The sequence below is a fragment of the Humulus lupulus genome, chromosome 2 (assembly GCF_963169125.1).
Source record: "Humulus lupulus chromosome 2, drHumLupu1.1, whole genome shotgun sequence".
Lineage (NCBI taxonomy): Eukaryota > Viridiplantae > Streptophyta > Magnoliopsida > Rosales > Cannabaceae > Humulus > Humulus lupulus.
Window position 1 is genome coordinate 210,942,454 of NC_084794.1, and position 14,032 is coordinate 210,956,485.

Consider the following 14,032-nt stretch of genomic DNA (forward strand, 5'->3'; position numbering starts at 1 on the left):
TCCTCTAACATATATTTCTTCTATATAATAAGGGTGTAGATAATGGAAATTCTTGATTTTAATGATATTTTTTTTCCGTTAACTTTAACAAAATATTCTTATATTTAACAGTGGATTGTAAACCTGACTTAAACTTAAATAAAATTAAATAAATTAAAATATGATATTTTTGAGATATTTTACAATGATAATTATTTAAAAATAATAAAACCATATATTTTATACCTTAAATAAAATTTAATTAAACTTAAACTTAATATTATATTAAACATATAATATATAATCTTTTGTTGTCATTGCTAAATTAAAAAACTAGAACAAATATACACTTAAAAATAAATAAATTGAAAAATAATATTTTTAAGATATTTTATTATAATTTAATTAATTAAATCATATTTATTTAAAAATAATAAAGGCATACATCTTTTTTTTTTTATCTTATAAATTTAAGTGATAGTTTTTTTTTTATCAAGTGATTGAAACTTTTTTTCTTTATCAAATTCACTAAAGGACATTGTGAAATACATCAGAAACTAAAAATAGTTGATGGATGTATACTGCACTTTTTCTATTATTATTTTATTTCTATTATTAATTTATTATATATATATGTCATGTAGTCATGTAGATATATATATATATATATTTATGTCAATATTGTGCTTAAATGTCATATATATATATATATATAGATTATTGATATAAATATTTACATATACTATATAATTATAATTCATTCTATTATATATATTTTTAAAACAATGTTTACAACTTTACAACTAAACAAACGTCTATTGCACGTTGCCTCTATCTAATATATATATATATATATATATATATGTGTGTGTGTGTGTGTAAAGAGTCATCTCCACGTTAAGATACCTAATAGCAACACTTGGCATAAATACTCAAGTTCTTACTTTTGTTATAATTAAATACCTAACTTATTTTTTTGACGATACAAATATATACCTAACATTTATTTTTTGTTACAACTGTTATTTTTTCACGTCATGTGGAAAATACAAAAAAATTTAAATATAAATATGACGACATTAATACATAAGTTTATATAACTGTTGTACTTAAATACCTAGCTTTTAATTTTTGTAGCATAAGTAATAAAAAAATATTTAGTTTTAAAAAAGAAAATAATTATTATTTATGCTACAAATATTAAAAGTTTAGTATTTAAGTGCAACAATTATATAGACTTATATATTTATGCCGCTAATATCCTTAATTATAAAGTTTGGTATTTGCTTCTTAAACAAATATAGTAACAATTGCAATAAAAAAATATTTATGAATATTTATGCTGCCAATATGCTAATATTATATGATGGAAGAGTTGTTATATATTATAGATCATAGACATTATTAGCACTGTTGAAAAAGGACTAAAAATATTGGCTTGTTTGGTCTCCAGCTATTAGCTTATCATACATGGGTAGTAAATTTGGACCGCCGACAATTTTCTACAAAGGACTTGAACTATAGAGAAATTGCATGCATACCCCCAGAGAAAGAGGACCACGCGCGCGTGAGCTTATTTTGACGCACACGATTAGTGTGTTTGGACTTAGATTTTGGGGGCGGAAGGAATAAACTTCGTGGCCGCGTCTGGCTTGTTAGTACGTACTTTTCAACGCGGCGAGTAGACAAGGGATCTTCCAATATAAAATACTACTATTAAAATTAATCTTATTATTAATATTTATATATGTATATATAACTTTTTTAATTATTGCGATTCTAACCCTTAAGATGATCACTTTGGCTGTGAAAAATAACCCAACCTTGATACTATAATAACTGCCTTTTTCTACTTATTCCTCCTTTTTCATAAATATATAATAAAACTGTTTTGTTTTTTAAGCATTAGTACTAGTGGTTAGCTAGAGCTTTTTCCTCGAGTATATTTATCTTACAAATGGGAACTACATCCACTACTTTTCAAATTATATAATTTTTTTTTGTTTGGATATGCATATTGCTTCATTCTGTAGGGTGCCATTTTTTGACTGCCATGTCATTATGATAATTTTTAATATGCATTTTTTTTATTAACATAAAAGTAGTACTTTAGATATTATGCATGTGGAATGTTCTATCCTCTTGCTGCATACTATTTATTATATCTTATAAACCACTTCATAAGCTTAGCGATGGTAATATTAGAATCTTGTATATGAGTAATTATGGATTCTATAATTGAATTTAAAACATATTTAACATATTTTATTTCGGTTTTGAACTGTCTGATAAATGATTATTGATCGAATAATTATTAGTAATCTTTTAAAAAAGAAATAATAAACACACAAAATACATAAAATTCAATGCTAAAAGCATATGAATCGATTAGGAATATATCACCAAAAAAGTTTTTTAGACAGGCAAAATCCAAAATCATAATTCAACTATGCAATTTACTTATTAATAGCTTTTACATATCTCAAATTAACAAAAAAAAGACTATCAATATGAGTAATGAGTTCAATGTTTAATAATATGAATATCCTCGGCCTGTTCTTTGTATTACAATGTCTAATGGACGTATATCATTTTGGTCACCTGGATTTATGCAAAATACCATAAATGTCTTCCCATTTTCGTAAATATTAAAACAGTACTATCTGTATTTTTGTTTATAACAAAATGATACCTTAGACTTTTTTTTTGTCAAAGTTATTTTTTTGAAGACAATTCTACCCTTCACTTATATATTTTGTTTATAATTAAAGTTATTTATAATTATTTAATAAATTAAATAAACTTAAATAAAATGTAAATAATAATCAAACTTAAATAATAATTATAAAAAGTTACTATCCTTCAAAATTACTATCATACTAAAAGGGTTGCCTAAACTCATTTTTAATCAAATTTATTTTTTCAAAGACCCTTTTACCCTCACCTATATATTTTGTCTATAATTAAAATTAATTGTAATTCTTTTAATAAATTAATAATAATACTTAAGCTTTATTTTTAAGAATATATAAACTTAAGGAAATAATAAAAAAATTAAAAAATAAGAATAAAATAAATAATATAAAGTATTACATTTTATTATTATATGATATTTGATTTTAACTTAAACAAATTTATAGTATTATTATTTATTTCAAATATATAAATTTATTTAAGTTTTATTATTATTTACATTTTATTTAATTTATGAAATAATTATAAATAAATTTAATTATAAGCAAAATATATAAGTGAGATGTAAAAATGTCTTCAAAAAAATAACTTTGACCAAACATAGGTCTAGGGTACCATTTTGGTATAAAAAACAAAATAGATTATTTACGGAAACCGAGAGGCATTTTTGGTATTTTGCATAAACCTAGAGGGTCAAAATTGTATATTCCCTTGTTTAATTATTATTCTGTACTTGATTAATCAGTTCAAATTATTGTACATTTTTATTAATTTTGATAAATAAAAAATTTATAAACTATAACATTTTTTAGATTTAAAACATATTATAAGTATTTATATACTAAAAAATCATATTTATTAAAATTAGTTGAAAATGTACAATTTTGAACTAATTTGGTGTATATACAAAGTATTAAAATAGTATTAATTAAATAATAAGATCCTAAATTGGTTCAATAAGTAAGATACTGAAATACTATAATTGCTTTAATTATTTAGAAATAGGATAGATGTATCTTTTTTGGAACAGGTGCAATTCTTACTTGTTAATGTAATAACACTTACTTTTTAAATCATATTTTTCATTCGTATATATTGTTCAATGTAACAAGATGTGTTTTCATCCAAAATAACTTTTGTGATTGAAATGTAACATCCCACTACAAACTTTTGCAAAATAAGTAAAGTGTCCAAGTTGTTGTTTGTTGAGAACTAGATATAAATATATAATGCATGATGATAACATATTATAATTTGATAATTATTATAAGATTGGAAAATCGTTTATATCAAACACTGAAAATATCAACTTTATAATTTAAATTTATGATACTGCAATTTCATGAAGACATAATTTTTAGATATATATTTTAGATTAATATAAAAATTATGTCTCGAGGACTTTTGAAAATTTTCACATAACTATTTATATTGCATGTGAAATAAAAAGAGATACAATATACACATGCATATGCATTATTATCTTTTAAGAGTTAAACAAATCAAACTTAATGCTTTTAGATTTATCCAAAAGATGGCACTACTATTAATCAAGAGTGGCATGTATGGCAAGGTAGTAATATTACTATATTATTATATAAGAAAACGAAATAATTATTAATTTATACAACTTTTAACATAATGATATACTTGTATTACAGATCTCTAATTGGAAATATATAACAACGTAAGTACTATTAGGAAAACTTTTTAGACGTGAAAAATAAATACATGCATGTGAAATAATAAAAATATATGTGAAAAGGTCTAGCTAGGCCGAACCAAACAAGATAAGGAAGAGCGAGGAAAAAACATCAAAATGACACCGTGTGCGTGGGATCCCCATTGTCGATTTAATTGAAAACGAAAGTTGATTGGTCAATTTTATATTACGTAGGTGATTAGCTAGCTACTATAACATCGTGATAAATATATCAATTGAGATACATGCTTGTAATTGCACATCATCGCCATGTAAATAAATATATGATGAAGATATATAGTCTAGTTCGAAAGTCTTAGTACGTATATAGAAAATTCAAACCCCAATACCGACCCTATTCTACTCACCACAATAAGTAATAATTAATAACCCTAATTAATGACAGCCACAGCTCCCTCTATTTTAACATATATGCTATCCAAATTTAAACAACATTCTTCATATCAAATTCCGATTCCTCTCTACCCTACTATATTTATTATATATTGAAAACACATTACCCGACAACGATTGAAAGTCACATATATGTAGAGTATTGTTATTTGGCACCTTAAGGTGCCTAATACTCCACGAGATGACCCCTCATAATTAGTTAGTGATACTCTATAATATTTATTAAATTCAAATATGTGAGCCCAATATTAAACTGCACCAATAATGATATGCCACATACTTGTGGTGTTAAGCACCACTGATGCCCCTTAGCAATTCTCATATATGTATGTTGACTTCCTTAAATATTAGGCATTTATATATACTTGACATATATATAAATAACTAAGTTTTTTTACTCAAATAATTTAAACCAAGATTAAATTAGAGTACGTAATGGAACCATTCATACTTAGCATGTTTATAATAATATAAATATCTCTTCTATATAAAAAGTGTGTAGATAACAAAAATTCTTGCTTTGAACAATTTTTTTGTTAACTTTAATAGGACATTACAAATACTTAACATAATATATCTTTAAAAGCTATTAAAAATAGATATTTATTAATTATATTAATATAAATTCAAATATTATAAAATATCATTCTTATAATAATATTATTTGTTGACTTGTTTTTTCGTCAACTTGCATAGAGCAATAAATGAATAGTTGTTTTTTGTGTACACTACGCTAGAAGAGGGATGCGACATCGCTTCTTTGCGTCGGTGCATGCAATTGACCGACGCAATTTCTTTATTAGGGACAGTAGTGAAAACAACGGTTATATGCCCATCGTTTACATTTTAACTGACGCTAAATAGTTTTAATCAAAACGTGCATTTTGATTGTATTAGGTATAGCGTCGGTTCATAACTGATCCTAACGTGGCAAACACGTCAGTTATGAATCGATGCAAGCCCAAATATTTAACCCTCGTCCTCGTCCTTCCCCTCCTTCTCTCATCTCTCTCAGAATTGAAAGGCGATTTCAGCGACAGCGACCCCCTCAGACCTAGCCCCTAGCCCATCAAACCCAGTCCTTCTCTCATCGATTAGAGCCCCATTCCCACCCTACTAGGATACATGAGCCTCTCTTCGCCCCTCTCATCGCCCCTCGTGGCCTCTGAAGCTTCGACCGAAGCTTCTGCCCCTCGCAACCTCCACAACTCCGAGAGTCTCTGCCGTTCGCGACCTCCACAACTCTGAGAGGCTTCGCCCCTCGCGGTCTCCACAGCTCCAAGCCTCTGCCCCTCCACAAAGGTTCATTTTTGTTCAATTTTTTAATTTTTTAAAGTTAATTATTTGTCAATTGTTTTTTAATATACTTAGGTTAATTTTAAGAATTTGAATTAAATTGGAGAATATTGAAATTGATAATTAGGTTAAAAAATAGTTATTAGAATTTAGAAATTGAGATTTGTGAAGTTGATATAATTATGATAATTTAAAAATTAAATTTGTTTTTAATAAAGTTAGGTTAACTTTTAGAACTAGAATTAAACAGAGAGTTGAGATGTGAAATTATGAAATTTAGAAATTGATAGTTAGTTTAATTTGGAGTATTGAGAATTTTTTTTGTTTGTTTAATAAAGTTAGGTTAATTTATGAGAATTGAGAAATTTATAGTTGTATGAAAAGTTTTTAAAATAATTATATTATTATTTATAATTGTTAATGTTTAATGGTGGTTAGGTTTGGCTTTTCTTGTGGTTGATTGATGTTGACGGTGAAATCTCGTCAACGAAATTAGATTGGAAAACTCAAAGGTAAGTTAGATGATATTTATATAAGAACTTAGAATAAACTTTAAGGAAAAGTAAACACAGATCAAAAATGGAGCAAGCTTTGGTATATTTCTCAATAGCCTCTGCATATAATGAATTTTCCAACCCCCCCTCATGTGGGAGAGGGGTCCTTTTTATAGTAGGCTCTGATGGCCTGGGATACATGGTGGTCCAGGAGACCATATGGTACATAAGTACTCTGTCAGGAGAGTGGTTTCAGAAGCTGAGGTCTTGCATCCAGTACAGGGGCAGGCGTCAGGAGGATGTCTCCACTACTTGTCCGTACCCATATCAGTGGAGTGGGGACAGACATAGTGGCGCAGGTGGTTGTGGTGTCGACTCTGACTCCTGGCCGTAGACGTACGGGCCATAACTCTTATTCCAGCATTCCCACGCCCCCACTGGTACGGGTGTCCGTACTTCAACATACAGGGTCTTAAGGGTCGTACCCATTACTAGATCGTACATGAATGTTCCATTAGACTCGTACCCGGATCTCTAAGCATTGGGGTCTTCAAGGCATAGGTAATGGGACACTTGGTGCATGCAGTGGTCGTGACGTGCGGCGAGGCTCTCGGGTCCTTGGCATGGGATGCCTGTAGCACCCCGAGGTCACTCATGAGCATGGGTGATGGGCATGTGGCCTCAGCAGATGTTTGAGGGTGCAAGGCGAGACGCCTTCCTTGCGATCCCCTTGTGGACACGGCTCCCTTGGCGTGTCGTCCCACTCGTGTGGCCACCTGGTGGCGTGGCTTTCATGCCACTCAGACTTTGAAGTCCATGGCATGGCTCCTATTCCTTCGCGAGACCTCCTTGGAAGGCTTGTTGATGGCGTGGCGTGCGTAGGATGCGGGTCCTCGCATGGTGCTGAGCGCGCGCGGGACACGTGGCCTCGCCTGGTGCTGGGCGCGCACGAGGCAGGGGGCCTCGCCTGGTGCTGACGCGCGCGAGGGGGTGGCCTCGCCTGGTGCTGGCGCGCGCGAAGGGGTGGCCTCGCCTGATGCTGGCGCGCGCGAGGGGGTGGCCTCGCCTGGTGCTGGGCGCGCGCGAGGTAGGGGGCCTCGCCTAGTGCTGGCGCGCGCGAGGGGGTGGCCTCGCCTGGTTCTGGCGCGCGCGAGGGGGTGGCCTCGCCTGGTGTTGGCGCGCACGAAGGGGTGGCCTCGCCTGATGCTGGCGCGCGCGAGGGGGTGGCCTCGCTTGGTGCTGGTGCGCGCGAGGGGGTGGCCTCGCCTGATGCTGGCGCGCGCAAGGCCATCAAGGCTGCCGCACGAGAGGCAACAGTGGCTCGGGGTCACCCCAACCCATCCATATTTTTGGGCGTTTAATGGGGCCTAAGCATACACTTTGAGTCTTTTATGGGCATGGAATATTGAGCATCCACAGAGGCCACACTTCATGGCTCACTAAGTGATGCTTCCCTTGGGACAATCTCTCAGTTTCACAAGACTTATAGGTCTGAGCCTGATAATGTGACTAAGTGACCTTTAGCCTTGTATTTTCACCATGTACTAGGGATTTTTTTTCTTGGTGGATTTTTGGCATCCACACTTGCCCCCCAGTCTATAGGGAGGCCTTTAGGCGTTCTTGTAGACTCTTCCGTTCTTTTTTATTATTCTCTTATTCTTTTTTTTTTTTTTTATATTTATCATGTTCGAGGTCCTTTGGAAACCACACGAAAGGGGGTTCGGTAGGTCCCTCTGTGGTGCGCCTTGGTTGCACCTATAAGGAAATATTGACCCCTTGGGTTCTAGTTATCCTTTTATATATCTTCGCGCGCGCTTATTATATCTTGCGAGAAGCGTCCTTCTCGTCATTAAGCATAGTACTATTTTTGCAAGCGTCTTCCTTGAGACCCTTTTTGCAAGCGTCTTCTTTGAGACCCTTTTCGGAAGCGTCTAGTTTGAGACCCTTTTGGATAGCGTCTACTTTTGAGACCCCTTTTGCAAGAGTCTACTTTGGAGACCCTTTTTGGTGGCGTCTACTTTGGAGACCCTTTTTGGAGGCGTCTACTCTGGAGACCCTTTATGGAGGTGTCTACTTTGGAGACCCTTTTTGGAGGTGTCTACTTTGGAGACCCCTTTTGGTGGCGTCTACTTTGGAGACCCTTTTTGGAGGCGTCTATTTTGGAGACCCTTTTTGGAGGCGTCTACTTTGGAGGCCCTTTTTGGAGGCGTCTACTTTGGAGGTGATTTCCCCTCGGATGGGGACTTTCATGGCTAGAGGGTCTTCATTCGATCTCGAACATGGTTAGTGACCCCTCTAGCGCGATGCCCCCCTTCTATATGGAATCCTCAGACATAGTGGTAGTATGGCCACTGGAGGAAGGTTCGCTTTCTTCGACATGGAGGTTCTTATGGCCCTCTTCCACACGTATGTACTTCTGTGCTCTCTCGAAGAAGTCGTCCAAATTCGAAACTTCTCTTTTGAGCATGTTACTCCATAACTTGCTTCCTGGACGAACTCCGGCTGTAATAGCCATCTTGAGCTCCGCTTTGGTTAAATCTCCCACCTTTGTTGCTTCTATACCGAACCTATGGATGTAGTCCTTCAAACTTTCATTCTCGCCTTGTTTGATGTTAGCGAGGCTGGTAATCGGCATGATGTAGTCACATGCTGTATGGTGTTGCTGAAGAAATTCATTAGAGAATTGTTGCCATGACTTGATTGTTCCTGGTCTTAACCTCCTGAACCACTTGTACGCCACTCCTTTAAGCGTAACAACGAAGCAATGACACTTTGCTCTGCTGTTGACCCCTCTTAACCTCATCAAGTTATTGAAGGAGTCTAAGTGATACTTTGGGTCTGTAGTACCCTCGTATGGAGTCATGCGAGGCTCTCTGAAGCCAATGGGCATTTGTTCAGCCTGAATCTCCCTTGTCAAGGGTGAATCACGGTCGAATTCTCCGTCATCCATGTGCCCCCCAAGTGCTTTGGTGATCTTGCCCCGAGGGCTTCGCATTTTGGTGCCTAGCCCCCTCCACTTTTTGCATAAGGAGTCTTGCGGGGTCTTGGGCTGATCCCTTGCCTTGGTTGTGTCCCTCAGTGGAACCGCGGGGAGTACGTCTCTTACTTCTGACCTTTCCCCATTGAGCTCTTTTCTTAGGCCAGGGGGTGCCTCTTTTGAGGGGACTTCGACCTCATTCTTACGACCATCACCTTCCCTCCGCCTTTGCTCTTGGGGACCTTTTGTTGGCCTAGGTCCCCCCTGATATTTTGTCTGGGGGGTTTTACTGGCGGAAAGTTGGGTTCCCCCATCATCTACGGGGACAGTGCTTTCCCCTTTTTCATGCTCCTTCCCTTTACGCACAGGAGGGGGTGTGATTGAATTTCCTCGCAGTAGGTCGTTTAAAACCTCTTGCATGTTCTCTATCTGGGTTTCCAACCTTCGAGTCTTTTTATGTAACTCTTGAATCTCATCCCTGTAGAGGCGAGTCCTTGAGCTTAAACTTACTGAGCGTACCCCGAGACTCTTGTTTGGCCCGTGCGTTGATGGACCTGGGTCTTGGTGGCCTGAGCGTGGTGCTACCGGGGGCTGGTGAAGTGAATGCACTGGCGGCTCCAAATGACCTCCGTCGGGCCGGATGGTCGGGGATGATGCTTCCTTCTCCTCCCTTGGGGGAAGAGACTCCTCCGGTCTGCCTCCATGTTTGGGTGCAGGGGGGTCTTTCTGGGCAGCCCTCCGCTCCACTTCATCCCGGAGAACCTCATCATCTTGTATTTGCCATAGGTGTTTTGAACGTCTTAGCATCTTTCTTTGCTGGAAATGATGGAAGAACGCTGGCTTGATGCTTGTTCTTCCCACAGACGGCGCCAAACTGTTGACGGTGAAATCTCGTCAACGAAATTAGATTGGAAAACTCAAAGGTAAGTTAGATGATATTTATATAAGAACTTAGAATAAACTTTAAGGAAAAGTAAACACAGATCAAAAATGGAGCAAGCTTTGGTATATTTCTCAATAGCCTCTGCATATAATGAATTTTCCAACCCCCCCTCATGTGGGAGAGGGGTCCTTTTTATAGTAGGCTCTGATGGCCTGGGATACATGGTGGTCCAGGAGACCATATGGTACATAAGTACTCTGTCAGGAGAGTGGTTTCAGAAGCTGAGGTCTTGCATCCAGTACAGGGGCAGGCGTCAGGAGGATGTCTCCACTACTTATCCGTACCCATGTCAGTGGAGTGGGGACAGACATAGTGGCGCAGGTGGTTGTGGTGTCGACTCTGACTCCTGGCCGTAGACGTACGGGCCATAACTCTTATTCCAGCATTCCCACGCCCCCACTGGTACGGGTGTCCGTACTTCAACATACAGGGTCTTAAGGGTCGTACCCATTACTAGATCGTACATGAATGTTCCATTAGACTCGTACCCGGATCTCTAAGCATTGGGGTCTTCAAGGCATAGGTAATGGGACACTTGGTGCATGCAGTGGTCGTGACGTGCGGCGAGGCTCTCGGGTCCTTGGCATGGGATGCCTGTAGCACCCCGAGGTCACTCATGAGCATGGGTGATGGGCATGTGGCCTCAGCAGATGTCTGAGGGTGCAAGGCGAGACGCCTTCCTTGCGATCCCCTTGTGGACACGGCTCCCTTGGCGTGTCGTCCCACTCGTGTGGCCACCTGGTGGCGTGGCTTTCATGCCACTCAGACTTTGAAGTCCATGGCATGGCTCCTATTCCTTCGCGAGACCTCCTTGGAAGGCTTGTTGATGGCGTGGCGTGCGTAGGATGCGGGTCCTCGCATGGTGCTGAGCGCGCGCGGGACACGTGGCCTCGCCTGGTGCTGGGCGCGCACGAGGCAGGGGGCCTCGCCTGGTGCTGACGCGCGCGAGGGGGTGGCCTCGCCTGGTGCTGGCACGCGCGAAGGGGTGGCCTCGCCTGATGCTGGCGCGCGCAAGGGGGTGGCCTTGCCTGGTGCTGGGCACGCGTGAGGTAGGGGGCCTCGCCTGGTGCTGGCGCGCGCGAGGGGGTGGCCTCGCCTGGTGCTGGCGCGCGCGAGGGGGTGGCCTCGCCTGGTGCTGGCGCGCACGAAGGGGTGGCCTCGCCTGATGCTGGCGCGCGCGAGGGGGTGGCCTCGCCTGATGCTGGCGCGCGCAAGGCCATCAAGGCTGCCGCACGAGAGGCAACAGTGGCTCGGGGTCACCCCAACCCATCCATATTTTTGGGCGTTTAATGGGGCCTAAGCATACACTTTGAGTCTTTTATGGGCATGGAATATTGAGCATCCACAGAGGCCACACTTCATGGCTCACTAAGTGATGCTTCCCTTGGGACAATCTCTCAGTTTCACAAGACTTATAGGTCTGAGCCTGATAATGTGACTAAGTGACCTTTAGCCTTGTATTTTCACCATGTACTAGGGATTTTTTTTCTTGGTGGATTTTTGGCATCCACAATTGAATTTGGTGGTGATCCCATTTGATGACTAAGAATTTATCTTGGACGAGGTAATTCATTGAAACTTTAATAATATATATTGAAAGATATAGTTCTATTAAATTTAGTGGAATTCAAGATTAAAAGTTAGTGAAGATAGGTTCTGGGACTGTGTGCTGCGATGATATTAATGAGATTTATAGTTTCTGTAGCTGCTTGCATACAATATTGGAGGACAATGAGTTGGACTCAGTATACAAATTCATGAATCTGTCTTCAGTGTCCACTGATGCAAGTTTCTTTAAAGCGCGTGTTGAAGCGCTTTGCAATCGAATGCGAAAAATTCAGCCAGAAAAATTTCTTTATTTGCCCGTGGAACTCATCGTAAGCTAACTACCTATATATATTACTAAATTTTATTATACAAGCTTACATCTAATACAAATTTGTTTGTGAATTTGTAGGGAGCACTAGATGCTCGTACTTATTCAGCCTTCAAGCCATTTGATAACAGTTTTGGATCCACTAAATCATCGTATTTGCTCAGAGATCAAGTTGTGCATTGACGTGTAAGTCATATTACTTTTTATCTTAGTTACTTTTAAAAAAAATTATATTAAATAATTAATTAAGGTCAATTATATTTGTTATAGTGCCATGGATTCATATGAGCTACAAAGAGGACAGTATGCAAGAAGAGCAAAGCTCTGCTGCCATTTGGTAATAAATTTTTAAAATCAACTTAGAAGTTTTCAAATTATATAAACATATATATATATAATTGAAATGTGTTTTGTTATGTTTGGTAGTACCAACAACAGGATGATGGCATCAAGTGTGGGTCTACGTAATGAAGTTCACAAGGGACTTCGTTTCAGAGCCCAACCCAAAGAACCACTTGAGTCGTCACCTAAGTATTATTAAATTTATTAGTTATTATATAGTTTAAATTAACTTTTATTGTAAAATCATATATAATTTTATTCTAACTATTTTTTTGAATTCATTTATAGTACAAAAGCATAATAGTGTACTCGCTTGAAGAAATCAATGTCGTACGACGTGAATGGGTGGAGTAAATTCTACCTCTTCTCAGTGTTTGATGAGAACTAGTGCTAGCTAGTATTTATCTCCATATATCGATCGAGTTTGTATATAATTTTTTGAGTCATATGTCGATCTTGACTTAGATGAGTTTACTAGCTAACTTATTTTTTGTCTCTAAACAATGGGCTTAGATTAGTTACTAACTTATTTTTTGTCTCTTAACAATGGTTAAGTTGGTAGATTTTGATTAGAAACTTAGTCATTGTTTTTCCTCGAGTATATGAATATTATTTTTTGAATCATATATCTCAACCATTGTAAATATAGTTTCATATAAATATATACTTTTGATATATATATATATATGTGTGTGTGTGTGTGTGTTTCTGCTTCTGTTTTTGCTTTTGTTTTGTTGTAGGAGGAAATGGAAGAAACATTTTGCATAGCACAATTTTTAAACTCATCATCATCATCATCAGTTCTACACAGATGCAAACCTTGTCATCGGTTTGTAACTGACGCATTTGTTTCTCAAAAGCGTCAATTACAAACACATATGCCCAACAACGTCGGTTACAGGCCAATGCTTAAGACCATCTCAATTGTGTCGCCTTCAACAACTTCGGTTTAAAAACGACGCAATTGGCAAAAGTGTCAGTGCAGAACTGACATTGAACCCTTGATTTTTATTAGTGGTAATATCTCAGAGCAAACCTTAATGATGAACTGCGAGCCAAAGAAAAGAGATATAAATGCAGTAATAAATTAATGAGACAAAAATTTATAGTGGTTTAGCAAAAAAAGATTACCTATGTCCACTTTAGTTAGTATTATTTATGAAATTTGGCCCTCAAGAACAAGCCAAGTTTGATCTTGCTCTTGGGGAAGTTACAACAATGGAGTAAGAGCTCTCTCAAAAAATGAATAGTTACCGTCTTATTTTTTCCTCTGTTACATTTCAATTTTCACTATTTATAGTTGCGAAGATGGGAA